Genomic DNA, 13,083 nt, shown 5'->3' with positions numbered 1-13,083 from the left:
TTGCCTGATTTGAGCTTTTTATCCTCTTTTCTTGGCAGCAGCCTTTTTCTCATAGTTTATTTAATGTCAAATCAGGGAATAGAAGATTTCCTGGATACCGGAAAATACTTTGATTAAGCCAAAAATATTGCAAATGGACAGAGGATTATATACTAACGTTGGATGTAGAAAGTGATTCAGAGTCACTGATGAGCAACAGATGTAATGTTTGACTCAGAATAAGCAAAATTTAGTGGACATGGAAAAATAATGGAGGTAACTCCAAGGCTAAATCTAGGAAGGAGCCCATGTATATTATCCAGACAAAACAGTACTCACCTCTATTGTCAACACTGCAAGTGTCAAGCCATTTGCTGAGATTTTAAAAATTTCACTTAAAAATTTTGTATCATCCCTTTAGGTATAAGGATAACTCATCCAATGATACAGCTGGAATTAGTAATAAGGTTTGGGTGTTTTTTTGGTTGTTTTCCCTATTCCTCACCCAGTAGTGTTGTATGCACTCAAAAGGTAAACAAGCCTTTGTTGGAAAGGCTAACCCCTTTGGCTTTTCTTTGTGTATGGCCTAGGAAATGATGCTATGCATGAAAAATACACATTCAGATTATGAGGCCTTGTTTGGTCTTCTCTGAACAGCAGTTTGCTGCATTTCACTGGCAGATTTTTCTGTCAATCATTCATGTAGGTCATAGACACACCAAACAATGTAGCTTGGAAGGGATCTCCAGAGGTAATATTGACTAGGCTTCTGCTCAGACCAGGGGATTTTGAAACTCTACAATGATGGAGACTACACAGGCAACCTGTTCCAGTGTTTGGCCATTTTCATGACAAAATTTAATTTCCTTATGCTGAGTTGAAATGTTGCATATTGCAACTCATATTGCAGTTCATATTGCGACTCATCGTTTACCCCTGCTCCCAGTTTACGAAGCTCTGCCATTATAGACAGCAGTGTCTCCTCAGCTCATTCTTCTCACCATTGAACAGGCCCTGCTATCTCAGCTTCTCCTGATATGTCATGTGTTCCAGCTTCCTGAACAGCTGTGTGTCCCTTGATGGACTTGTTCCAGTATATCCAGTCTCTCTGTTATATAGGAGCCCAAAACATGATTCAGTATTCCAAGTGCAGTCCCTAATTTTACGGGCAATTTCAGAAAATCAGAGGATTTTCTGATTCCACTCAGGAAACTCCAAATCTGTCTGATTTTGTTACTCAAAACTCCAAGAAGAGGGAATTAGAATAAGAAAGAGAGTAAGATAAAAAAGATACAGAAAAGGATAAATTTAGCTACCGCTCTTGAGCTCCAGCATGTCTCAGCTGATATAACATCCAGGGAAAGGTAGGGTCATGACATATGTTTGCCTTGTGCTTCAGTTTAAATACCCTTTGGCTCTCCTGGGTCATTCCTCCAGGTGGGATTTCCTGTCTGGTGGCTGCTCAGGAGCTGGGTTAGGGGCTCCAGTGGAAGGTGTGGAGCATTGCCCTCACTGTGCCAGGGATCTGCAGCCACTGCAGGGTGGGATACAGGCCAGAAGTGGGGTGGGCAGAACAGGGTTTTGCCTCACCAGAGCAAGGCCTGACCTGTCCCTTCTACCACACATACCCCTCCGAAATGTTAGGGAGTAGCAATCCTTCTGGTCTCTCACACTGAGATAGCTGTGTTTTGCTCAGGCAAAACAAGGGCAGACAACAAATACCACCATCCTTCTTTGGTCCTGCCATGTGGATGGTCTGGACGTCAGGTTTCAAGACAAAGAAGGCAAAAGAGAAAGAGAGAAGAAATAAAAGAGAGCCAGAGAAAGGAGAGGGAGGGGGCCTACTCCACCCTCTTTATAGTTTACTTGCTGCATGCCACTAGACTTCACACTGTTTTGTTTACATATGCACAGCCAGTTCTTCCCCAGGAAGTGAGTAGGGGGGGAAGAGTCACAAGGTGGAGCAGGAAGTTGGCTTGAAACTGCACAGACCCACCTCTGTAAGACCCTTTCCTTTGACCACGTACTTCCAATCATAACAGCAAGAATCTTTGACACAAAACATCCTTAGGTTTTATCCTCTACAGAAGGCTCCAATTAGGTCACCTCAAAGCCATCTCTTTTCTAGGCTGAAAAAACCCAATTCTCATTTCCTCCCAGGAGAGGTGCTCCATCCTTCTAATTTCTTGGTGTCCCTCTTCTGTACTCACCCCAACAGGTCCATGACCACCTTTTACTGGGAATCCTGTAGCTGGATACAGTTACTTGTCCAACAGGATGACAAGGATTTTTTTCTGTGAGAGAAATTTGTATTTACCTTTGCTGGAGTTAATGAAGTTTTTCCAGCTCAATTTTCCAGCTTATTGATGTCCTTTCACATAGTAGCTCTCCTGTTCAGTGTGCCAGTTTCTCCTCTCAATTTTTTATCTTCCATAAATTCACAGAGGATAGAATATATCCACTCTATTGCATCACTCAGGTCATTAAGGAACATATAAACTCTATTGGCCTCAGTATAGATCCTTGAGGGATACTAACTGACAGCCTGGTGGATTTTGTGCTACTGGTCACTACTAATTCAGCCTGACAGTCCAGCTAATTTTCTACCTACCTTATCATGTACTTATCCAGTCCATCTCTTGTCAATTTGGCTTTAAGGAGTATATGTCAAAGACCTTGCTAAAGACAGTTCAGAGGGCCAAGAGCACTTTTTGCACAACCTTTTCTGTAGATATAAGCAATTAACTTTTTAGTTAACTGTTAGATAAAACAAATGCCACAGGAATTGTGTTAGTTAAAAACAGCTACATTTAATGGCAAGTAGTGATCAGTGAATCCAAATGAAAATGGTTTCACACCCGATTGAAATATCAGAGAAAGAGAGTCTGGCACACACCTAAGGTCTTTTCCTGGTCTGAAAAACTCCAGCAGAAGGACTCTTCTGATCTTGATACAAACACTAGCTGTTGGCTATCAGAAGGTGCTGTGCTGGTGCAATAGTCTCAAGTATTCATCCTTATTTGCTAGAAAACATGAAACATAAAACATATTTTAAATGCCTAGGCTTTTCAGGAGGGACAAATCATACTAGGCAATAATAATTTAATGATTGCTAACAATTTATCTTAATTTACCAGTTCCTGGAGAGATAACTTGGATATATATGACCTCCTAGTGTAAGAACAAAGAACAGAAGAAATATTCATGGCACACAGAGGTGCAAGGAGTTCAAAGCTTGTTTTTTGTTTCATCAGAAGATTCAAGAATTTTCTTTTAAATGTGTATTTGAACAGAACATAAATGAAGATTTTTTCTATGTAGCAGCTGAGAAGCACTATTTGTATTTGATAACAAATAAATTAATAAACAAATAAATTAATAAGCAAATAACCTGTCACCCATCACCTTTTTAAATCTTGTACTTGGAAAGATAGCCAAATCTCAGAAATATTGCAATGGTAGCCATATATATGTAAAAAAATATAAAGTGAGAAAATTCTGTAAAATTCTGGGATATAATTATCACTTATCCACTTACTTTTCACTTTATTTTCAAGTAAATTGTCTGATAATGCTTACCGCCCTTTTTCAGCTAGCATCTAATAATTTCTCTTTGCCTTATTGGAAAATTATTGCTTCTTACCCACACAATGATGACAACAAGTCTTCTAACCACTGCAGAAAGGAACAAAAAATGACATAAAGCATCATTGATAATATTTATATGGGTTCTGTTTTCAATTGTGTTTCTTAGAAGTATGTTATAGGGAAGGATGGAGTACCGAGTCTTATGAATATTTAGCATAGTTCAGGGAAAATAAATTATGTCAAGTCTGAGATGCTGCCAACAAGAAAGTGTAAAGTAGTGCCATGGAAGTTAAGGGCAATTCTAGTCCTTAGGTATGGCTTCATAGATAGCATCTGGAGATCCTGCTTTTCCTGTTCTGTTCCAAAAGAATCAGTTCTTTGAGACAAAGTCAGAAGGGGATTAACTCTGTAACTTTTCTGAGGAAGACACCCTAGGGAAGAAGGAACTCTTGAGTATTTGGTGTTTCCTGCTGATTCCCTTGCTGCTGCACAAGTTATAGCCTAGTGCTTCCATAAAGCCCTCTACAAGGATTGGCTTTTTTTTCTTCAGATTTGCCAAGTATGACTAATAGAGCAATGCATTTACATGTACTTAGCCCACAGGGGTTTGAGGATTAATCCCTTATAAAGATATCTGGTCCTCAAGTGTAAAGAAAATTATTCTAGCAGGAAGAAGCAATTTCCCCTCAAGGTGAAACAAAGACTACAACTAGGAAAAGATTTAGGAGTAAAGAAAAACAACAATTTTGTATCGAGTCTGGTCCTGCCAAATGGGATGACATGGAAGATATTTAAAGGGTGTTCATCTCTTGAAAGCCTGTTTGTTTCTCTTCCAGGGATATGATTTGGCATGATGATAAATATCTGTAGTCCCATATGTAGTCCTGTTTGAGGAAAACATATTGATAGCAAGCCTATGAAATTAGCATGAGGATGGTTAAAAAGGTTAGTTATACATAAAACCGTATATTTTTTTCATGTTATCAAAATATGAAGTGCTTTTAAGAAAAAAATCATCTGTATGTATTAGGAGTTAATAATGTTATGTAAAAGATGTCATTCAGATCCATCTCCAAAAGTCATGCTACAGCTTCATTCTAATTAGTTCATTACAAAGTATGTCCAAATGCAGCAACTGGGATTAATTGTTAAACTGCTCTCTATAGCATTAAAATGACTTTTGAGTATCAGGGAAAGGCAGAAAAAAAAAAATTTGTTTCAAAGATCAAGTTAGTTGTCCAAGATTAGAATTTTGATGCATTGCCAGGTTTGAAATACCAACATAAAAACAAAAGTGCTTGGAAAACTTCATACTATTTGGTATTATGAATGTTCATAACTGGAAAATGAGCACTTCTTTTTCCCTAAGGACATTTGCAATTCAGGAAACAGACTTTTGGATGTTTAATCATCCTAAAAAGATTGATTTATCAGGTATGATGTAAACCTGACTAATTCAGTTGGATTCTGTGATGTGTTGCCAGCCTTGCTTATTATATAATATTTCAGCAGTTGGGATACTCACCCAGAAGTAAACAAATTCATGTGACTTCTTTCATTCTAATTTGATTTGAAATAACAGTTTCATCATCCTACAAATACTCACCTTCTGACTCTAATACACATTCTGTCCCTGACCAGAATTGTGAGCCACTGTATAGATACTGCAAACTCAGACTATTAGATGCCAGAATGAGACTTGATAGAGCTGCAATCTGACATACAGGCTGACATACATCTTTCATCTAAGGAGGATGGAATCAGCACCATCCTTGATGCTTTTAATCAATGACTTTGTATTATAAGATATTTAAACAGAGCAAAAAACTAAATCTCAGACACAGGGACCTGGATCCAAAGTTATAGAGTTAGTCATCCATGCTGTGGCCTTTGTTCTGGATCTGTGGATCCTGCACATCTGGAGTCCGACTCAGTTTGAGCTAGATGAGAGGTAAAATCAATATATCTGGAAGACATAGGAAGATACAGGAAGATATAGGTGCTTTGTAAACAAGGAAATCTTGTTTTGACCTCATATAAGCTGTAATTCAGCAGGTAATTAGATGACTGCTTAGTTTAATCACGTAAATATTGTTATGTTGTTGTCATCCATGAAAGCATTCACTTGTTTATAAGTAGGTACATGGTACTATTATTGAATGAAACCTTTATCTGACTAGTTCATTTGCATGCATTTCAATTAAATAAGTCCTCCTTTTCTAGCTTTTTTTTTTCAATAGAAAACTTGACAAGATCTTCATTACTTTCTAATTGCCAAAACTGCTGTTGACTATTTTGTCTCTTACTGACAAGCTGATTTAAAGTAATTCAGCAATTTAAAACCTTCATTAATTTCATCATTTTCCCATTTAGTAATTGGACTAATCTCAGTACTATGGTCTCATCAGAATCTGTTGTAGCAAATCTGATTTTCTCTAACCTTCTGACTACATTAATTCCCTCCCCATTTTGGCTACTTTCCACTCTCTGAGGTATCAATTTCTGTACAGGTATTCTTGTCTTAGGGTATCACTTCTTTTTTACCCTTAAGTACTCAAATAGTGGTTTTGAACTCCTGCTGCAATGTAAAAATCTCATTTTTAAAATGTCTGTCTACATGAAGATTGGAAAGATGACCTGGCTGGAGTCAGCTGAGACTGGCTGTCACAGAGTCTGTCTTAAAAAACCCTACTGCTAACAAATGGGCACCTGCATGAAGAACTGCTTTAAGTTCTCCAACTTGTCCACTTCCTCAGTTGTCTGTTTAGCTGCACAGTATAAGAATTAAGACTAAGGTCAGCACTAAGGTCAGACCTCATTTGTGCTGATATATTTCAAATACAACAGTAGCTAAGAACATTGGGAAATAATGTTTAAAAATAACTGTTTGGCTGTTAGTTTTGGATGAGTTAAATCTGTACTGTGAAACATAAGCAGCTGAAATAATGAAGTACAGTGAGAGTAAAATGCTCTAGGGTAGATACTTAGAGATGAAAAAAATCTTGACAGAAAAGCTCTGTTTTCCTCAGCCTTCAATAACGTTTTTTTGTCTTCCTCTTTTTTCTCTTTACCCAGTGTCAAAGATAACACTCCTGCCAAATCTAACTGCTGCCTCTTTGGATTGTAATTTCTGTCAGCAGACAACCCATTTTAAAATCATCTACATATCTGATAATTGCTGCATCAAGAAAACATAGTACATGAAAATAGAACAGGACTTCAGGACTGTAACTCTTTAGGGGTCCTGAATCTCTGACTATATAAATAAAAACATTCATACAGCCAACCATATGAATTTTAATTCTCAATACATTACCATTAAAAGCTTTAATGTGAATTGAATTTATATTGATGTTATTTTCAGACTTCCACAGAAATAAGGTACTTGATCGAAATGCATTATGAGAAGAGTATAAAGTTGCTTAGTGCTTTGTGTTTTACCAGAGACTGATCTGTGTTGTTGGTCTGGTTTTGTGTTGCTGAAGCTGGAGGTTTAACTGTTGCCTTCATTCAGGAGGGGTGGAAGAGCCCCATGATGCATGTGTGATATCACACTGCAGAATATCAAGGGTTTGCCACCCAAACATATAAATAAACAGCTACTCCTCTGCTTATGTGTATGCATTAAAAATACAAGACTCACGGTGGAAGGAGACAGACAAAGCTGCATGGCCACACATACTGGTGGATACAGGCTGCTAAAGTGACCACTAGCAAAGTCTTTGCTGAAAGACTCTCTGGGTTAAGTGAAGAGTGAGAACGGAAATCATCAGCTGATTTATTTCTTTCGGGTTCAGGAAAACTATGTTTATTGTTTTTACATCATTAGTAAACAAGCAACTTCTTTATTTCTAATTTTTCTGTGAGCTGCTGTGATTCTGAGCTAGAGAAGGCCACTCAGGTAAAAGAAAAAGGCAGGGAGGGGAGGGGGAAGGGAGTGTATAAATAAATCCTAAAGGAGAATTAAATATTTAAGTATTTTGAATCCAGATTCTGTTTCATTTAAATACATTATTTCCTAAGTTATCTCTTGTATTTTTATGCCAAATTCATAACTCAGCCAAAATGAATATAATAAAATGAGCTCATAGTAATTTCTACCAAAAAACTTACAATATAAGAAAATCCTTCTGATTTTTCTTAGATTAAATTTGAATGTGCTACATTTTCTTCTTTGTTAAGCAGAAATTTTCTTCCTCATTTCCAATATGAACCTTTTTGTAAACTTTGTGAATTACCATGAGTCTGTTGGACAGCATCTGGACCATGAGAAGTCCATCAGCATGTTGCTAGGTGGTGTGATAGAAAAATAAAAGATTTATGTCTGGGACAGTACTCAAAGGAGACACGGTTCCTATCTCACGATTACTTCTGCAACTAATTAATTTCCTTTTTACTTTTTATAATAACAAAATGTTATTTACAGATCTTACCTTAAATGGAAATTAAATTGGAAAGTAATATTGATTACTTACCTGTGAATTTCCTGAATGGGAGCAAAAGCATCTATTTCTCTCTGGCCTCTTTAATTATGATGTTCAAACTCCAGTGAAACAATTTTCCTTGTTGATATGTGAGGTTTTTTGTTCCCAAAGTAAAATATATCTTTCAGAAATTATTAAGAAGCACTATTGTTTTCAGAAGATAACATTATGTCTGTTTTTGAGGCATATGTGTCACATTTTGATATATCTTGTCAGGTTTAATCAATCCTGTTGATATATGTGAGACATGATCCAATTTCACATGATCAGAATTGCTTCATTTGACATACCACCATGTGACATTGAAGGTCAAATTGCAAGCAATAAAAAACAAAAAAAAACATTGTACTGTATTAAAATATTTTAGAAGAACAAAAGTAACTTTTGAAAGACAGGTTCTTAGATTTGAAATACTTGCAATTTAACTATTTGCTGTATTTTGATGGCCAAATCAGATTTCCTGGTATTATGAATTCAAACTGTAGAGTAACTCAGCACACAGATGGAACCTCAATACTCTTTGTGTTGACAATTCATTTGTAAAGACATAGAACAATCTGAAATGGAGAATGAGGAGGTTTTTGCCCTTTTGTTAGTGAAGGCTGGGTAGATAGAGTAATGAAGTGTACAACCCTTTGGAATGCAAAGGTGTTCTCTGCCATTACATATATGTTTCTTATGAAAAAGGTGGACTAAAAGACAAAAAGTTGATTTATTCTGAATTCTACAAATAAGCCCTAGCCAAACAAAAAAACTCAGGCATCTTATGGGGCACTGATAAGGGTGGGTATTTATTTATTAATTTACCCAGTTGATATCTGAATTTTGGAAAAACAAGCAAGCAAAAAAACAAACTGGGATGTAGCAGATTTTGCTTCGAATGTATGTGAATTCACTTGAATTTGTGTGAATGATTTCCTTTGAATGAATTTGCATTCACTATCCTCCATCTGTAGCAAAATTTACAACTTCCCTTCCAAGTGTGACATGTGCTGAGCTAAAATTTTTATCATAAAAAGTTTCTGGAATACTCAGGGTTTCAAATTTGTGCTGAATAAAATTTGTTGATATGGTTGCAAGAAGTTCCTTATCAGAAGATTCCATAGTTGCTGCTGGAACATAACAATGCACTTCTAAGAAACCTGGATAATTCAGTTTCCTTGAACTATACCTCATTACTTTTTCTTTTATATGTTTATTTGCAATAGAAATGTAGAAATTAAGAAATCAGAAATGAGTTCCAGCCTAAAAAATAATCGTCTGGTGCTCTCTGATGTTGGAGCAGAGAATAACTGCAGCCTTTGAAGGATCCCTATGCAAGCAGACAGATATTCCTTAGAGAGCTGCACTCCTTGGAAACCCCATGCCAGAGCACAGGAGATGTGTGAGAAGGATCGACAAAGAACCCCCATAATTACTGACCATAACCTCACATCTTCAACATTTCCTGTTTACAGAGAGTAAATCTGATCCAGGAAAGTAAGGGAAGGAAAACTGTTGTTTGTCTGTGTTTTTTTCCACTACCCAAATGAGTAATTAAATTTTATTCTTATTGCAAATAAATGAAGTTATTTTTACAAGTTCAGTCTCTGTCGCCTGTGATGGTAACTGGTAAGTGACCTCCCTGTTTTTATCTTGAACCACGACCTTTCTCATCCTATTCTCTCCCTCATCCCACTAGGGAGGAAAAGCAAGTGAGCAGCTAGGTGTGTGCTAGGGCTAACTCAACACAGATACACAAACATTTTTTTGTTTACATGTGGCATATGACGAAGTAGGGGTAAATGGTAATTCTTTTTTAGTGGCAGAGGTTTTGTGGATAAGAAATTAAAAAGAAAGGGGGCAATAGGATCATACTGTGATAGTTGCACACTTGCAAGGTTAAGCATTAATTCAAGGAAAAAAGTGATTAAACACTTGTATAAAACCATATTAAGTGTAATGGAGGTTTATGTCTGGAAAAAGTAAAAAAATATCACTGAAGAAAGGCACTCTCTAACTTTTGAATTGTGAAAATTAGTTTCATAACTTTCTCTTTGTCCATGCTTCTTTTTGTAGGCCCAGGATTCATTGCATGAGGATTTTAATCTTATATTATAAATATTATATTACACTATATGTATCATATTATATTAATTATTTTAATTGTATTATAGATATTGTATTATAATATCTATGTAGTACTTAGATAAATACATATAAACAGTAAAATATATAATAACAATAATAAGACTGCAGATATTAAACAAATCTTACATCATATAAAGCTGGTTTATTCAGCAAGGAATGCATTTGGATGCTAACCTTTAAAATCTTTAGGATAATAGAGATTGTCATATTTAAAGAATATAGAAAAATACGGCTATGATTTGTACTTTGGGAATAATTAAATCTCCTTCTGTTAAAGGCTTGTTGAGAATATGAGGTTTTATCTTTGTCTCTTGCTGGCTGAGGTCACTTCTGCAACCTGATGACAATGTTTTTACCAATATCATCTGAAACAAATTGAGGTCAGTGTACATTTTCTCACTGCCTTGCTCTTAGATTTCTTCCATGAACTGGAGAAGGTTTCAATTTACTGAAGCACTGAAGTAGGTAAGATCCAATCAAAGTAAAAGCAGAATCAATAAATGCTAACCTCAGATGGCTAAATAGTAGTGACATCAGACAGGGGAAAAAGTTGTTTGCAGATCCAAAATTCTATTGTTCTCCATGAAGCTGTATGTTTTTATACTGCTTGTTTACTGAGATGTATTTAACATGTTTGAAAAACAACAAGATGGATTTTTATCTAGGCTAGGAATGCACCTACAAGTTTTTGCAAACATTCAGAAAATACAGACAATCCATGGAAGGCAGCTAGATATCCAAATTCTGCTTAGTACTGTAATATATTTCCCACTTCTTTATCTCCTAAGACATAGTGATTGTTGTAAATAAATTATACATTTTTAAATACTGTAAATATGCATAAAATATTCAGAAAACAAGTTGTGTACTGAACTGGCTACACAAATAATAATTTGTAAAAAAATAATTTTAAGTTTAAAGGATTAAGTTATCTCTGCTATTGTGTTTTTTTGGTATTAAAATATTCAGAAAAAAATTAAATATTTTCATGTCAGCATTATAATATAGAAAATATGATTTAAGAGGAAAAAGCATCATTTGTAGTTACAGAATGGTTATGGGCTTATACATACTTTTAAGTTTGCTTTTAAAACAAACACAATTTTATTTTTTGCTGAATATCAGTTAAACTGCATTATGCACAGTATAGCTCTGTTGTGTCAGCACTCACTCTTTTCTCACTCATCAGAAATTTTTGTAAATCAGCATTAGCTGTGTTTCCCTGTTCTAGCTCCATGAATTATATATATATATATATATATGTTTTTTGTTTTTTTTTCAAAGGTTCTATTGCGTTTTATGGCCAGGTTTTGGTATCAGGGGGCTACAAGGGAGACTTCTGTAAGAGGCTAGTAGAAGCTTCACCATGTCCAGCAGAGGCAATGCCAACCAGCTCCAAGATGCACATGATGTTGGCTTGTCAGGAATGATGGTAATGCCTCTGTGATAATACATTTAAGAAGAAGAAAAAAAGGTCATTGTGCAGTTGTAGTTATGGCCAGAGAAGAGCAGGTGGAGAACATGAAAGAGCAATTCTGCAGACACTGAGGTCAGTGGAAAAGGAGGGGGAGGAGGCACTCCAGGCACTGGTGCTGGGATCCCCCTGCAGCCCGTGGTGCAGACCATGGTGAAGAAGCTGTGCCCCTGCAGCCCATGGAGGACCATGAGGATGCAGAGATCCACCCACAGCCTGTGGAGAAGACCCACACTGGAGCAGGTGGATGCCTGAGAGGAGTCAGTGAACCCATGGGAGGTCTGTGCTGAAGCAGATTCCTGCAGACCTATGGACAGAAGAGCCCGTGCTGGAAGAGGTTTTCTGCTAGGACCTGTGATCCTGTGGGGGACCCATGTTAGAGCAGCCTGTCCTTGAGGGACTGCATCCTGTGGAAGAGTGACCCACATTGCAGCAGTTTAAGGACTGTTGTTCATGGGATGATCTCACACTGGGGAAGTTAATGGAAAGCTGTCTCTCATGGGAGGGACCCCCATGGTGCAGGGGAAGGACTTTTCTCCCCCAAGCAGCATCAGGAACAACTTGTGATGAATTGACAGTTACCCCCATTCCCTGCCTCCCTGCACCTCTGCAGGGAGGAGGCAGAGCTGGGAAGGAGGGAGTGATAGGGAACAGGTATTCTTAAGGTCTTCTTTACTTCTCATTATCCTGCTCTGATTTTTGTAGCAATATATTTAATTAATAGCTCTAATTCAAATCTGTATTGCCCATGACAGTATTTGGTGAGTGATATACATTAGATGTCCATATCCCATCAATGATATTGAAATATTTATCCATGAAGATTTGTAACAGAAGCAAAGGAGTGAATATTTGCTTTCCTTTTCTTCTTGAAATCTAGGAAAATTATGAAACTAATCTTCATGCACTATTTATATATTTATATCTTATAATGTAATTCAGGTGTATTTCTTAATAAATTTGTCATATCCTATAGCTCGAGGCATTTGAAATATTTTTCCAATTCTTTATTAATGTACAATAAAAAAAAGTCACGTAAGTAGTAGGCTGGATGTTATTGTGAAAGGTCACTCAGGTCTCCTTTACTGAAGAAGGATAAAACATTACTTGACTATAAATATAGTGACAGATAAATATCTATTCAGTTCTTCAAAAGTGTATTCTATAATCACAGTTCACTGCTTTTATTATAGGTAAAATTTCTCTTTATATTTAACATAAACCTCTTCTTTTGCCAACAGAACGAGGACATCTGGTTTTTATCCTTTCCATGGCAGTCTTTTTTGTCTGTTAAATAAAACAAAACCATTGTCTTTGACCTTTCCTCCTTAGCTATGTTTTCAGCTTTTCATGCTATTCTTGCTTGCTGTCTTCTACTTTGACTATACTTTTCTTTCTAAGTGGGTCAAGATAAGACTGAAACTTAGG

The sequence above is a fragment of the Pseudopodoces humilis genome, chromosome 2 (genome assembly GCF_049639895.1).
Source record: "Pseudopodoces humilis isolate 2021_Gansu_Grassland_sample_001 chromosome 2, ASM4963989v1, whole genome shotgun sequence".
In the NCBI taxonomy this organism is placed as follows: Eukaryota; Metazoa; Chordata; class Aves; order Passeriformes; family Paridae; genus Pseudopodoces; species Pseudopodoces humilis.
This window is presented reverse-complemented; position numbering follows the sequence as displayed.